Genomic DNA, 13,263 nt, shown 5'->3' with positions numbered 1-13,263 from the left:
AGACCACACTGAGTTTTTCCCGCCAATGCTGGAAACAGCTGTGCAATTATGTCCGACAGCAAACATCCTCACAAATCAGGGTAAACATTTGATGTGGCTCTGTCTGCAGGGCCTTGACTTTGTTATATATTGTTGCCCCCCCCCTCCCACCCCCCAAAAAGCTTTGAACCCCCTACAGTAAGCTACAGTGTACCAGATAACCTCCGGAGTTATGGTTTATGTATGAAGGGGAATTAGCATTTGAAAGAGAGATTTTAATAAATATCTGCTTGTGTGACTGCAACAGTGGCATCTGCAAAGACAGAAGAAAGCAATGGTGGGGTCTCCTTTCACAAAAAAGCATAGGTGCTAAAACTGCAGAGACAGATGAAGAGCTGGGAGTGACCACAGAACACATTGAAGCTCTTTCTCTGTATGTGCTCATATATGATTTAAGTGTGGCACACTGTGCTTCAGGCCCATACAACTAAAACAGCACAGTCACTTTGTTAGCAGTTGTCACAGAGTTAATTTGTTGGTCTTCCTCTCTCTTATTAGTGAGTGTGATACTGATGGAGGTGATAGTGCTGCTTTCCTACGCAGAGCTACACATGTTATCACAGTAGAGAACCAGAGTGCACGATCCTGCCCCCACAGCCATTAATAAAGGTGAAGGGGCCATTAAGTTTTCATCAGCACCACGTTATTCCCACTACTCCTTACTGACGTGCTCATGGTTTGCTGATGCCTTTAATTTCTTTTTGTCACACACAGAAGCACAAACCTGGACTGTACGGTACACACACTGTGCTGAATGAACAACATTGCACGGGGAGGGTTCTGTGTTACAGTATACACACATGGGCACTAGTGTCAGCCACCATTAGTCTCACTCTGTGTTGGGAGTAGAAGACAACTATCACTGTATGTGATAACGGAAGAGACACGCTGAGTCCTCTGGATGTGAGGCTCACATCATGCGAGGATGTGTGAGTGAGCCAGAGGAGGATGAGGACAGCATAGGGGGGTTGGGGGGGGGCGGAGGCTCCCTGAGAGGCTGGCCTACTTGTGCTGTACTTTCTTGGGGCTTTTGTTGTTGTCGCGCCATGTTGTCAAAATCTTTTCTTTGGACTGTGCTGCCTTCCAGTGCTGTTTGAGTTCTGATGCCCAGCAGTGTGCTGTGGGCTGTCGCCAGACTGGCACGCCCTCCACACACACACACACACACACACACACACACACACACACACACACACACACACACACACACACACACACACACACACACACACACACACAAACACACAGAAAAACCCCTGTGAGATGAAAAGAGGGTAGTAAACTAGCGTGGGCTTATACTACATAGGTGCGAAGCGTAATAGAGATGGGAGAGATTCCCTAAAGCACATTAACTCAAGTAATGTACTAAAGAGCAGTTACTTGTACTTTAATAACGTAATTCTATTTTGTGACACTTGATACCATCACTCATTTACATTTCAGGGGCAGTATAGTTGAGACCAAACTTTTCATCCACTTAATTTGAAATCACAAAAATTCGGGAAAAGCTTTTTTCCATCAACACAATATTTAACAAATAATCACTACAATTGTTTCTTTATTATCACTGCAATAAATTTAGCACATGGTGCACAACTTGCAAAAGTAATTGAACACACTATTAGATCTTTCTTGTGTGGTTTTCCAGTGTTAGTTCATGCACAAAAGAGCCCACATATGGATGGCGTAGACATGACTGAATCTTGCCATTTAACAACCAAAGTGCAGAGGACCTTTGCTGACCGAATCAGTCAGACTGGACAAAGAGAGTGAAAGGCCACAAGCAGGAGCTAAAAGTGGCTGGAGTGAAGACGTATCTGGTGATGATTCAAAGACTTTAGGTGGTCATTTACTGTGGAGGATATGTTTCACAAAATATTAAATAAGATGCTTTGGGCAGCATGTAGTCAGGTGGTTAGCGCTGCCACCTCACAGCTTGAAGGTCACCAGTTCTAGTCAACCTGCTGACTGTGGCCTTTTTGTGTGGATTTGTTTGCATGTTGTCCCCGTGCATGTGTTACCTCCTGCTACTCCAGTTTTCTCCCATAGTCCAAAGACATGCATGTTAGGTCCATTGGTGAATCTACTAGATATGAATGTGAGTCTGTCTGTTTACGTCTCTCTGTGTTGGCCCTGAGATGAACTGGCTACCTGTCCAGGGTGTACCCCACATCTTTTCCTATGACAGCTGGGATAGGCCTCAACCCCCACGGCCCTGCACAGTATAAACAGTTATAGTTGTTTATATACTGATGTAAACCTTCTGCAGTTTTCCAATAACTATCAAATACAACGGTAGTTGTCTTCTACTCGAGAAACAGCTTCTTCTGCATAGTGGTTTACACATAAATTATTCCTTTTATTACATCTGCTTGTTTCTGTTGGGTGGAGGGTTTTTCCAGTAGAACAGCTGTAGAGCAGTGGTACAGTGTGATCCTGTTGTGTACACATGAGCATGCAGTGTGTGTGTGTGTGTGTGTGTGTGTGTGTGTCTGTGCGCTTGCAAAACTGTCTGACTGTCAGTCTAAGTGTGAAAGCAGCAGTGCAGCACGCATCCTGGGTTGCCAGGTTGGACGCGTCAGTGGAGGAGGTGTACTGTGAGTTGCTGCTAGGTAAAGTGTGAAGGAGGAGGAGGAGGATGCCTGCCAGAAAACATTTTCACCTCAACTTGTTAACAGCTTATGTGCTTCCAGCTGCTTCACAGCTCTAAACACTGGAGCTGGATTAGCTTGGCCTCTGTAGTAACCAGCCAATAGCTCACACAGTTCTGGAGGTGATGTGTCTGGGTGCTCTTGGATTGTAGTGTATGTGTTTTGCTGTCTCTGTGGTGGTGGTGATGGTGTGTGTGTGTGTGTGTTTGGGCTTCTCATACAGTACATGCCCACTGAATGTCAAGGTCGTCTCGTAGCCATAATGAGACATGGCCGAGCTCCAAGAACACTGATTGGAAAATGTCTGAGTTCGTCCTCATCTTTTGTCTGTGTGTGTAGAAAATGGCAGCGTGTCAGGGCGGAGATTCTGGGCTGTAGAAGAAGGGATGTGATTGGCTTCCATTGAAATCCTCTGACACACAAGACAAAACAATCGGCCCATGTTGTCTTCACCACATGCCAAGAAGATGAATAGTAGATGTTAACTGGAGATGTTTTACCATGCGTAATTAACAGCTACCTATGAAGGACACTTACTTGTGCATAAAACTTAGTAGATGCTCCAAATGTCATTTCACTACTCACTGAGCCGGAACTAGTCGATAGATAACTCATTTAATAGAATTATTTTATGATTCCCTTGTCTGGCTCTGACTAAGCTTTTGTGTTTTTCTTCCTTCATTAATGTCACCATCTACACAAGATAACGCTGTAAAAATGGATAAGAGTAGATGTGTCCAACATATTTCACATTGTGTGTATGTGTGACAATGCTATGTTATATTCATAAATAATAATTAATATTATTTTGTTGGGTGAAGGTAGTCTGATCATTTTGGAAGAGTAGAGGAGGGAGTTATGTTTTTCTAATAATAAAATAAAAAATAAAATAATTCCAACCTTTATTTAATTACTTAAAACCACAACTTAACCAAAGTTCATAATGGAACACTGTGTGTCAGGCCTGTATTTATATGTTTAAATTGCACTTAAGTACAAAGTACATGATTAAACATGGTCTACCAGTTTAACACTGTTATATGACAGATTGTGGGGAGCGTGTTTTTTTTAGTCCAGAAGGTGGTTCAAAGAAAAAATTAATAACCCTGGGGAATGCCGTGCGAGTTAGATTCAGCCTCCACTTACCACCCTAGTAATTTGTACGATCTGGTTTGAAGTCTATTCCCTTTTACTCTGAGTTTACATGGAAACATATATATTTTTAACCGATTACATCTAAATAGACATTGGTCAGTTTAAAACATGCTCTCATTTAGTGACAACATTAAGACGACTTCTTTCTGCCACATTTAACTCCAGTCCAATCCAAAGAAGCAGGATAGAGTGAATGCACATCAGTTAAATGCACTTTCGTTAACGGAGTATGACATGTGCTGCCCCAAGCAGAGAGGGATGCTCTTGCAAGAGAGCAAGTTCACGCAGGGACTGGTCAGTTTGCGTGGGGCTTAATAACACAATGATGGACAACGTTTGGCCTTTCTGTCTTGGACTAACATGTAGGACTAATGAAGGGTCCATGCTATTCGTTGGCCTCCCCTACAGGGAGCCGGAGGGTTCAATGACATGCAAACACACTTTTTTCCTAGGGACTTAATGCATTAGTGACCTGCTACTTGCTGAACACATACACCAGCAAAACAGTCTGACAGAGGGCTGTGAAATCGCCACCGAACGGGAAGCCGTCATTTGGTCATTGATGCAGGCTTGAGTTGGTCCTCACTTTTGCTGGAGCGTTAAAGCTTCTCTCTCCACTCCCTGCCTCTTATAGCCTCTCTCCTTTAATGTTAATGGGGAGCCTCTGTGGTGAAAGCCATTTGTGTGGAAGTGTGTCTGACTGTTATAAATGATGTTATGGGGCCTAATGCACATGTTGTATACCTGCCCCCCACTCCATGGGGACTCCACTGCCCAGTTTGCATGACAAAAGGCTGACATACATTATCGTTTAGAGCTTCATGCATAGTGCTTTCTATAGAGGCATGTTCAACACACACACACACAACCACACACACACACAAAAAAAATTCTTTCACATATCACACACAGAGTGTTATCAAAAGAGACATTGATGTGCTGTGCAGTGGCTGTCCATGTCAGCAGTGATGCAGTAATTAGGAGTTCAGGGAGGTATGGCTTGAGGGACATTTGTCAGCAGAGAGAAAGAAGTAGACTCAATATCTTTCTTTCTGCCGTTACCCCCGCTATAAGAGATCGGCTATGCTGAATCAAGTCAGTATCCACTCAAACTCAGCACCCCAGCAATCTGCCCCTATTCACAGCACAAAACAAGCATCACCTGTTTTCACACTCAGTAATAATCTGAACTCTGTTTCCTTTCAGCTGGTGTCAGAAAACAATTTCGACCCGAAATGTTGCGGAGAAAATCTCCGGCCTACTTCCCACTGACCTTTAGCCCAGCTTCTTGTTCTTCAAACAGTTGCCTATGAGCAGAGCGAATGAAAAGAGCAAAGAGTACAGCGTGGAAGAGAGGAAGCACCAACACCAGAGGAGGTCAAGAGTTGTGTTTAACTATAATCTTTACTGCCGACTTGAGTTTCATGCGGCTGGCGCAGAGCTGAGTGCTGCCTGAAAAAGCTTACAGCCGCTGCTTTATGAGACAAACATTTCCTTGGCCTCAGGCTCAGCCCAAATATAAATTAGTGGTGGTTTGTATTTGGTTGTCTGTTCAACTTGAGTTATTCCAGGTACATAAATCGACTCCTTCGGAAGGCACAGCGTAGAGCGGAAGAAGGTCCCGGAACTGGAAAGAGAGATAGATGTTTAGTCCTTTGACAGCAAGTCTTGCATGAAATGTGGTGTGCAAACTTATTATCATACAGAGCATATTTACTTCAAGGCCACTGTCTGACTAGGAACGAAACGCATGGTAGGCAGTGTGTATACAGAGGAGAAGTTTACAGTGATAGATCTGGGGATGAATGCGCCATTTGGATGGCATCCCGATTCATGTTTTGCTCTCACAAGCCCAAAAATTCTCACTAAAATTCCTTCTAAATTCTCACTACATTTCTAGTTATGCAATGCAGCATAACTACGATATATATGGTATGATATATACATATAATGTGCATATATACATAATATGTGTGAGACAGGGTTAGAAGTATAGAGCGCTGAGCTGATACGTCAGGTTGCTGTTTATCTTTATTTCCAATTGAGTCAGACTGTGTTGTCGGCCTCTGATACGAGCAGTTCGTGAGTTTGTCGATACTCTGCTGGCTGACTATGGGAGCCACTAAAAGGATCATATCAGTGGTTCTGCATTTATTGTAGCATGAAATCTAAATCCTGCATACTTTATATACCTGCTTACCATTGCTGAAAGGATGCCATGTGTTTACACATTGATTTTCTTCTATTTAGGCAATTTGTGTGCAGTATCATCATACAGAGACGTGAGACTTGCTTGAGAAGGGAAATGCTCATGAAACATGTCATACCTACTGTATATTTATGATAAGGATGTTAGACTGAATTATGTCATAGTATGCTTACTGGCAGGGACTGTTATCAAAGCCCTTTTTGCTGATGCCTTCAATGACTCTCCGATACCTGAGATTTCTGACTAGGCAGCTGATCAGACATGCAACCAATTAGTTCTGGATTTAAGACAAAGAGAGCACACAGTAGATCTGAATGTAATGCTTTTTGATGTTACTCTTGAACTAAAGATCTGAATGGGCCCACAACTGAGCCTGAAACTGTATTTACACCTTTCAGATTGAATTCCGGTGAATATGGGGATTTTAGGAAGTCCCTTTTTGTAATTTTATGCTTTATTTATCCATTACTACACTGGTGCAAAACATTGTAATGCAATACAATGTATTATATAACCAGGCTACTCAGGATAATGCAGTTGTTTTTCTTGCTCCTCAGGCCAAAGCCAGCGCATGTATATTCAAATACATGCAACATCAACAGCGCGATCTTATGGATTTATTGAGAATATTAGAATTATTAGATTATTATTTCTCAGGGACATTTTGACATGTGGAGGAGGTGACAACCAACCACTAAAAGTTTTTCACAAAAAATAGAATTTTGGAAAAGCTTGCACCTTATTTTTTGCGCTATAAAAGCTTTAATGTCTTTAATTTGAGGTAGTGTACAGTGCATCCAGAAAGTATTCACACTATGTCCACATTTTGTTATGTTACAGCGTTATTCTTAGGGCTTAGGGCGACAGTGGTTAGGGCGACAGTTGTTGGTTCAGTTGTTGGTTCAATCCCCCAAAGTGCAGATGGGTGAATAAGAAGCAGTGTAAAGCACTTTGAGTGCCAATAAGTAGAAAAGTGATATATAAGTGCAGACCAATTACCATTTATTCTAAAATGGATATAATGTATTATTATCTCAAACTTCTACAAACAATACCCCATAATGGCAATGTGAAAGATGTTTGAATTCTTTGCAAATTTATAAAAAAAAAAAAATTTAAAAATAACATTCATTGCCTTTGCCATGACACTCAAAATTGAGCTCTGGTGCATCCTGTTTCCAGGGATCATCCATGAGATGTTTCTACAACGTGATTGGAGAAAACCTATGGCAAATTCAGTTGATTGAACACCCATCTATATAAGGTCCCACAGTTACCAGTGCATGTCAGAGCACAAACCAAGCCATGAAGTCCAGTAAAGGAATTGTCTGTAAACCGAGACAGGATTGTATCGCGGCACAGATCTGGTGAAGGGTATAGAAACATTTCTGCAGCATTGAAGGTCCCAAATGCCAAAGTGGCCTTCATCATCTGTAAATGGAAGAAGTTTGGAACCACCAGGACTTATTCTAGAGCAGGCTGCCAGGCCAAACTGAGCGATCGGGAGAGAACGGCCTTATTGAGGGAGGTGAAACCAGATGGTCAATCTGAAAGAGCTCCAGCATTTCTCTGTGGAAAGAGGAGAACCTTCCAGAAGAACAACCACCTCTGCAGCACTCCACCAATCAGGCCTGTATGTTACAGTGCCCATAAGATGCTTATGTTATGTAATAATAAAAAAATAATGTAATAATGATGTTAATGTGATTTCTTTAATTTTTTATAAAATAATAAAAAGATTTCAAAAAAACGTATTTCACGTTTTTTTTCACATCATTTTGGGGTATTGTTTGCAGAAATTTGAGGAAAATAATAAAACTAATTCATTTTGGAATATGGCTGTAGCATAACAAAATGTGGACAGTGTGAATATGTTCTTGATGCACTGTAGCTTACCTCAAATTAGAGACATGAAAGCTTGCAACCTTTACATATATTTATTTTTTGTGAAAACTTTTAGTGACTAAATGTTTGAAACATTTAGTGGGTGGCTAAGCTCCTCCACATGTCAAAGTGTCCTTGAGCATTATTAATCTAATAACTCTAATATTCTCGATAATTCCATAAGACTGTGTTGTTTCTGGATGCCCTGTATGTCCAACCTTGGTGCAATCTAAATCCTCTGTCTGCAGATTTTGGTCACTAACTCCTGAACTTTGAGAGAAAGTCAGAGCAGGTCAAGAGGTGCATTTGGGAGAGGGATTGGAAATGCAGAGGACCGGCTGTCCTGGTGATGGATAGAACAGGTGGCCTAGAAAGACATGAGGAGAAGGAAGAGAGAGAAAGGGGAGCATGTTGATCTGCATTTTATACCCATCTAAGTGAAATAGAGAGGAAATCAGTCTGGCTGAGAAGGAGAAGGATTTATGGTCTCATCAGTCTTGATGGATTAATGTTTGGCGAGGTGTGTGATCATTTTCGGCTGCTTTTTATGTCGGATATTTGATATTCTCAAAGCTGTGGGCACAGCAAACCAGTGCCTATGATGATGTGTGCCTCCAAAGCTACTGGTGGTCAAACCTGTGGTATATTCTCCTTTCAAACATGGGTGTTTATTCAAACATTGGCTGAATTCCCAGCCGCAGCAAACCTGTGTCGACTCTGTGTTATCTCTCTTATGAATTATACTCTTTGCTTTGGTGATATTTAAGAGCCTCTAATCAGCAGTTCCAAAGTAGACACGAGGAGCTGTCTGACTGATAGGAGAGGGGGAAAGATGGAAGGGGGCATAACGGAGCACCGTTTCCGTCATGGGGGAACGTGCTGAGTCAGCAGGCTCTGTGAGGCTAACGTCTATTTGTTAAGCAGCCTGTCACTTCCACTGCCTGCACTGTGGATTCTGCGAGTAGTTTATGTATTGATTTAACTCGGAGCCTTTCTCCATTTTTTAGCATAAATGATGGCTCACTTGGCTCGATGCACTGAAACCCGTTGTAGACGTGTGAGCCAGTCTATTAGTAGTCAAAGCACAGAGGTTGCAGGTAAAAGAGCAAACAGGAAGACCTCTTTAATACGGTAAATCTGCCTCCACTCCACTTCGTAAAGCTGACATCCTGGAGAGAAAAGATTACGGTGAGTTTTTTAATAAGAGAAGATTCTAGTTTGATCGAAACGACTGTTTTTTTGTGATTTTCCAACACTTCTTGATATAGTTTTACTGCTCCACTTTTTCTCAAATCCTGCAACATCAAAACACAAAAGCTCCTGGGACTCAGCCAAGCTTCCAAACATAACTTCTCTGTTGAATCCCAAAGTTAGTTGCGCAGCTTCAGAGTAGAACATCCACAAGTCCCCCGTGTGTAGACTTACTCAGTGTTATATAGAGGAAAATGTCAGGGAATTTCAACTTTGAAATATCTTACTCTTTTAAGCTCCTAGATAGTTAAGACATGTCAGACATTAAATATTTAGCCAGTGGTTGGAACATGAAATGCCAGCGTTGCTCTTTCGGTTTGGGGTCAGAAGGAAATTGCAGCATCTAATCATTTACACAGATTAGAGTTAATGTCTATGTCTATTATGTGAAAGTCTTTAAATTTCGTATAAGCATTTAAGTAGCGTTGCCACTTTTCACAATCGAAATGTGACCTTTATTTCACCGTGCGCGTAATATTTCTATCATTCAGCTATACAAAACAATGTGTTTTCTTTGGATATAAATGGACAATAATTTTATTCTAATGCTGCCTGTTTAGTTGATGCAAATGTCCTTTCTTGCCCACTAAAACCAGCAGAGGGGGGAAAAATATTCCCCAATCAAAACTTAACTTCTTCCTCTGCAACACAGAACAGTCTGCTGCTGCTGTACAAATGTGCACCTGTACAGAGAGAACTGAGGCCACGTCCAGGATGAGAGCACTGAGTATGATACGGTAAAGACAGATGCATTCTGTAACCAACACATGTGGATGCAGTTTGTACATCCGAGTAACTTTTTAGATTAAAATCTAAATTTACTTTATTTCTGCTTAGTGTTGGTCCATGTTGGTTCCTTTACTCCATAAATGAAACACAATAGATCTTGGAGCTATACTTACTTGTCATTCATCAGTGTTTGCTCAGCAGGGCAAAACCGAGCTTAATTAGTGACCTACTGTGTAATGATTAACTGTCATCATGTAAACTCAGCAGCATGTTGCCCTGTTACATCATTCGTACCCTGATCCTCAACAGGCCACACTCAGGGTTCCTTAAGCTGCAATAGCTGCTCTTTCAGCCACGAGGATGATACTTTATCAGACTGATGCAACAATGATCCAGACATGGTAACTCACTTTATTTATCAGCCCTGTGGGGATCTACTTTTCCTGACTTACCAGCAAGTTCATCTAGTGCTTCACATCTAGTTCTGAAGTTCCACTTCTAGTTCTGAATACAATAATGTGGTTATCTAAAATTCACTTAATAATGCCCTATAGTTACAAGCATGTTTTTAGAGTCAGGGAGTTTCCTATAATCTGTTACATGGTGTAGTGGTCTACACAGTCTATCTTGCTGATGAAATAAAGCTGACTGGTGGAGGCAGATATTGTAGCATTTCCTGTTGCGATGGTACAGTATGCATGAATTATGAAATGTGAACTTGGGAAGAGCAGTAGTGCAGATCATACATAAATGCAAGAGCAAGCTGGGTTGTGAGAGTTTTTGAGGGTGTGAGTGTGTGAGAGGGTTGCTAAAGGACAGCCTCTGATGAAGCCCCACGATCAGCTTGAAACTTCTGCTTTACAGGTGGAGGAGGCTGTGGACACATTGAAAATTCTCTATATGTTAGAATTTATGCATATACAAACTCGTAGAGGCTCTGTAGTTGAAAACTCATAAATATTACATGCAAACTCTAAAAAATGAGTAAATTGCCTCTTCTTTTTCTTCAAATTGATAAGGTAACTGGGGAGAGTCATCTGGTGAAAGTATCTCACTCTGCAGATTATCTGCTCTATTAAAGCACTTTTATACTTTTTCTAAATTAGTTGATCTATATATACAAGGAAAGATACTTGATCAGATTTTCAGGCAATTCAAAACAATTTTTCCTTTTAAAGTATACCAACAACAATAATAATAACAATAACCATAAATTATTGTTGTTATTATTATTAGTGGTAGCATTATTATTATTTTTATAAATGTGTGAAAAATATCTTTAGCAATGTTTAAATGTGATTGATTTTTATCAGGTCATTTAATCCTGGGATAAGTCAATTTAAATTAATTTACAGAGCACATTTAAAAACAATGTGATAATTAAAGTGTTTTACAAAATAAGAGTGCGCTCTTATTTTGTAACAAAGAGTCAAACTAGGGACTCATATCATTGACTGATTGCTGATCTCGTGCAGTTGCAGTTACATAAGGCAGCTATATGGAGAAGCCTCAAGTCCCCAGATGGGCACTGGGCTTTGTAATGTACTACCCAAACTACAGAAATGTGATTTCTGTGTTTATCATGTGATGCAAACTGCCACAAAAAGCATTGATAGAGCTGTTTGCCCTTGTGTTAATTCTGTGTTATAAGCTTGGCTGACTTGCTGCTCATGTTACGTAAACTATTTAAAAGTACTATATGCCTTTGTGTCCCTCTGCCAGAAATCAGTTTTTTATTGTTAAGATAATTTTCACATAAGTCAGTTTAGCTGTCAGTTATTTACTAATTAGTACTGACACTAATGTACAGCCTAACAAAAAATGTATCAGATATCTATGAACTGGCTTTGTTCTGTAATATATTTTATCATGCATAGATATCAATAACTGATATTCAAAGTGATGATAATTACACAATACTACAATATATAATTAAACTAACATATAAACCTGATTGTTCTCATGTAAAATTTTAAACATTTTTTCATTTGAACTAAAATGACATTTTACATCTACGACTGGGCTTTTTTTCAGTTTTTTTAGTCTCGAATTGTGTTTACCTGCAAACAGCACTAAATGGGCTTTCAGATGGATAAGACTACAGATGGAGCCTTGCTGCATGTGGGCTGTAGTGTTATTATGCCAACGTGAGAGAGTACAGTAATTTTTTTTTCACTTTGAAAAGGCAGAGTGCCCTCCCTCTCCCTCACATCTTCTCCACATTTCTCTCACACTCTATCCTCTCTTCTCATATTCTACCCTCAGTCCTTTCTCTCTCTCTCTCTCCCTCTCTCTCTGATGCAGTGGTGTGTTTTTGATGTAACAAGATCAACCATCATTTCTGGATTGAAACTCCTTGTGCACCAGTAAAGCTTGGCTGTTTGTTGGATGCAAAACATATGTTCATTCTAATGAAAAAATGTAATCATTAGCTGTCTCATTAGCTGTTGCAGCTTTTTTCTTTTTTTACTATATTTATTCAACACTTTATTCCAGATTATAACAGTTTTGCTTTTTATCCATTTTTAGTAGCATTTGCTTTCAAAGCCAAAAGACAAAACAAGATAAATTCCATCCATGGCTGTTGTCTTTTGAAGACACTCACGGGGGAAATGCGGCACAAAAGTATTAGTTGCGCTATAATTCAATAACAGTATCTATTCAAAGGGAAAAAAAAGGAGAAACTTTGCCTGGGGTTCATCTTCTTTGAATACCCATCTGCCCCCACCATCAGCAGCCTTTTATAAGGGCTGAATAAAAACCTCTGGCCTGGCTTTTTGTATGTTTTTGGATCATTAAACTGGGTTGTGAGGGATCCCATACATTTCAAATGAGCTATTTGATCCTCTTATCTGATCTGGTCCACTTTTGTGATCTATTATGAACAAGAAGGTGATGGAAAAAAGTGAGGAGAAGCAATATCAATGAGTTTCAGGGAAGATGTAGTTATTTTCTGCCAAAACCTGTACATCCCCCTCATCGACTAGCTTTTCATTGAGCGTAGAGAGAAGTAAAAAGGAAACCAATGCAAGAGAAGAGCCTTTTGCATAGCTGTTTGCTACTGTCTTAGGATGTGTTGCCTTTAGGAAGGTGACTGATCTGAAGCGGAATTTTGGCTACATACAGCAGCAGGAAAACCTACACTGTTGTAAATAGGCACTTGCATCTGTGTATATGTACAGTGTGTAAGGCTGCTGATCTAATCTCAGTACTGTCTGAAAGCAATGATAACTGGACATGTACAGATCAGCTGCAGTGTGCGTGTGGGCAGGTGCTGCTCAGCAGGGTCACATGGAGACTTGTCATACAAGCCTTTTCAGTGTCTGTTTGATGTGAATCAGTGGG

The 13,263-nt window shown here is 40.6% G+C and overlaps 1 protein-coding gene across 3 annotated transcripts in view; it reads left to right on the top strand.

Moving 5' to 3' along the window:
* The window catches only part of LOC137109209 (LHFPL tetraspan subfamily member 7 protein), an 88,217-nt gene that overhangs the window by 1,333 nt on the left and 73,621 nt on the right, over window positions 1–13,263 (top strand). The gene's annotated exons all lie outside the window — the stretch shown is intronic.

This window comes from Channa argus, chromosome 24 (assembly GCF_033026475.1).
Source record: "Channa argus isolate prfri chromosome 24, Channa argus male v1.0, whole genome shotgun sequence".
Lineage (NCBI taxonomy): Eukaryota > Metazoa > Chordata > Actinopteri > Anabantiformes > Channidae > Channa > Channa argus.
Note: the sequence above shows the minus strand (reverse complement) of the source record. Positions and strands in the feature narration are given on the sequence as shown.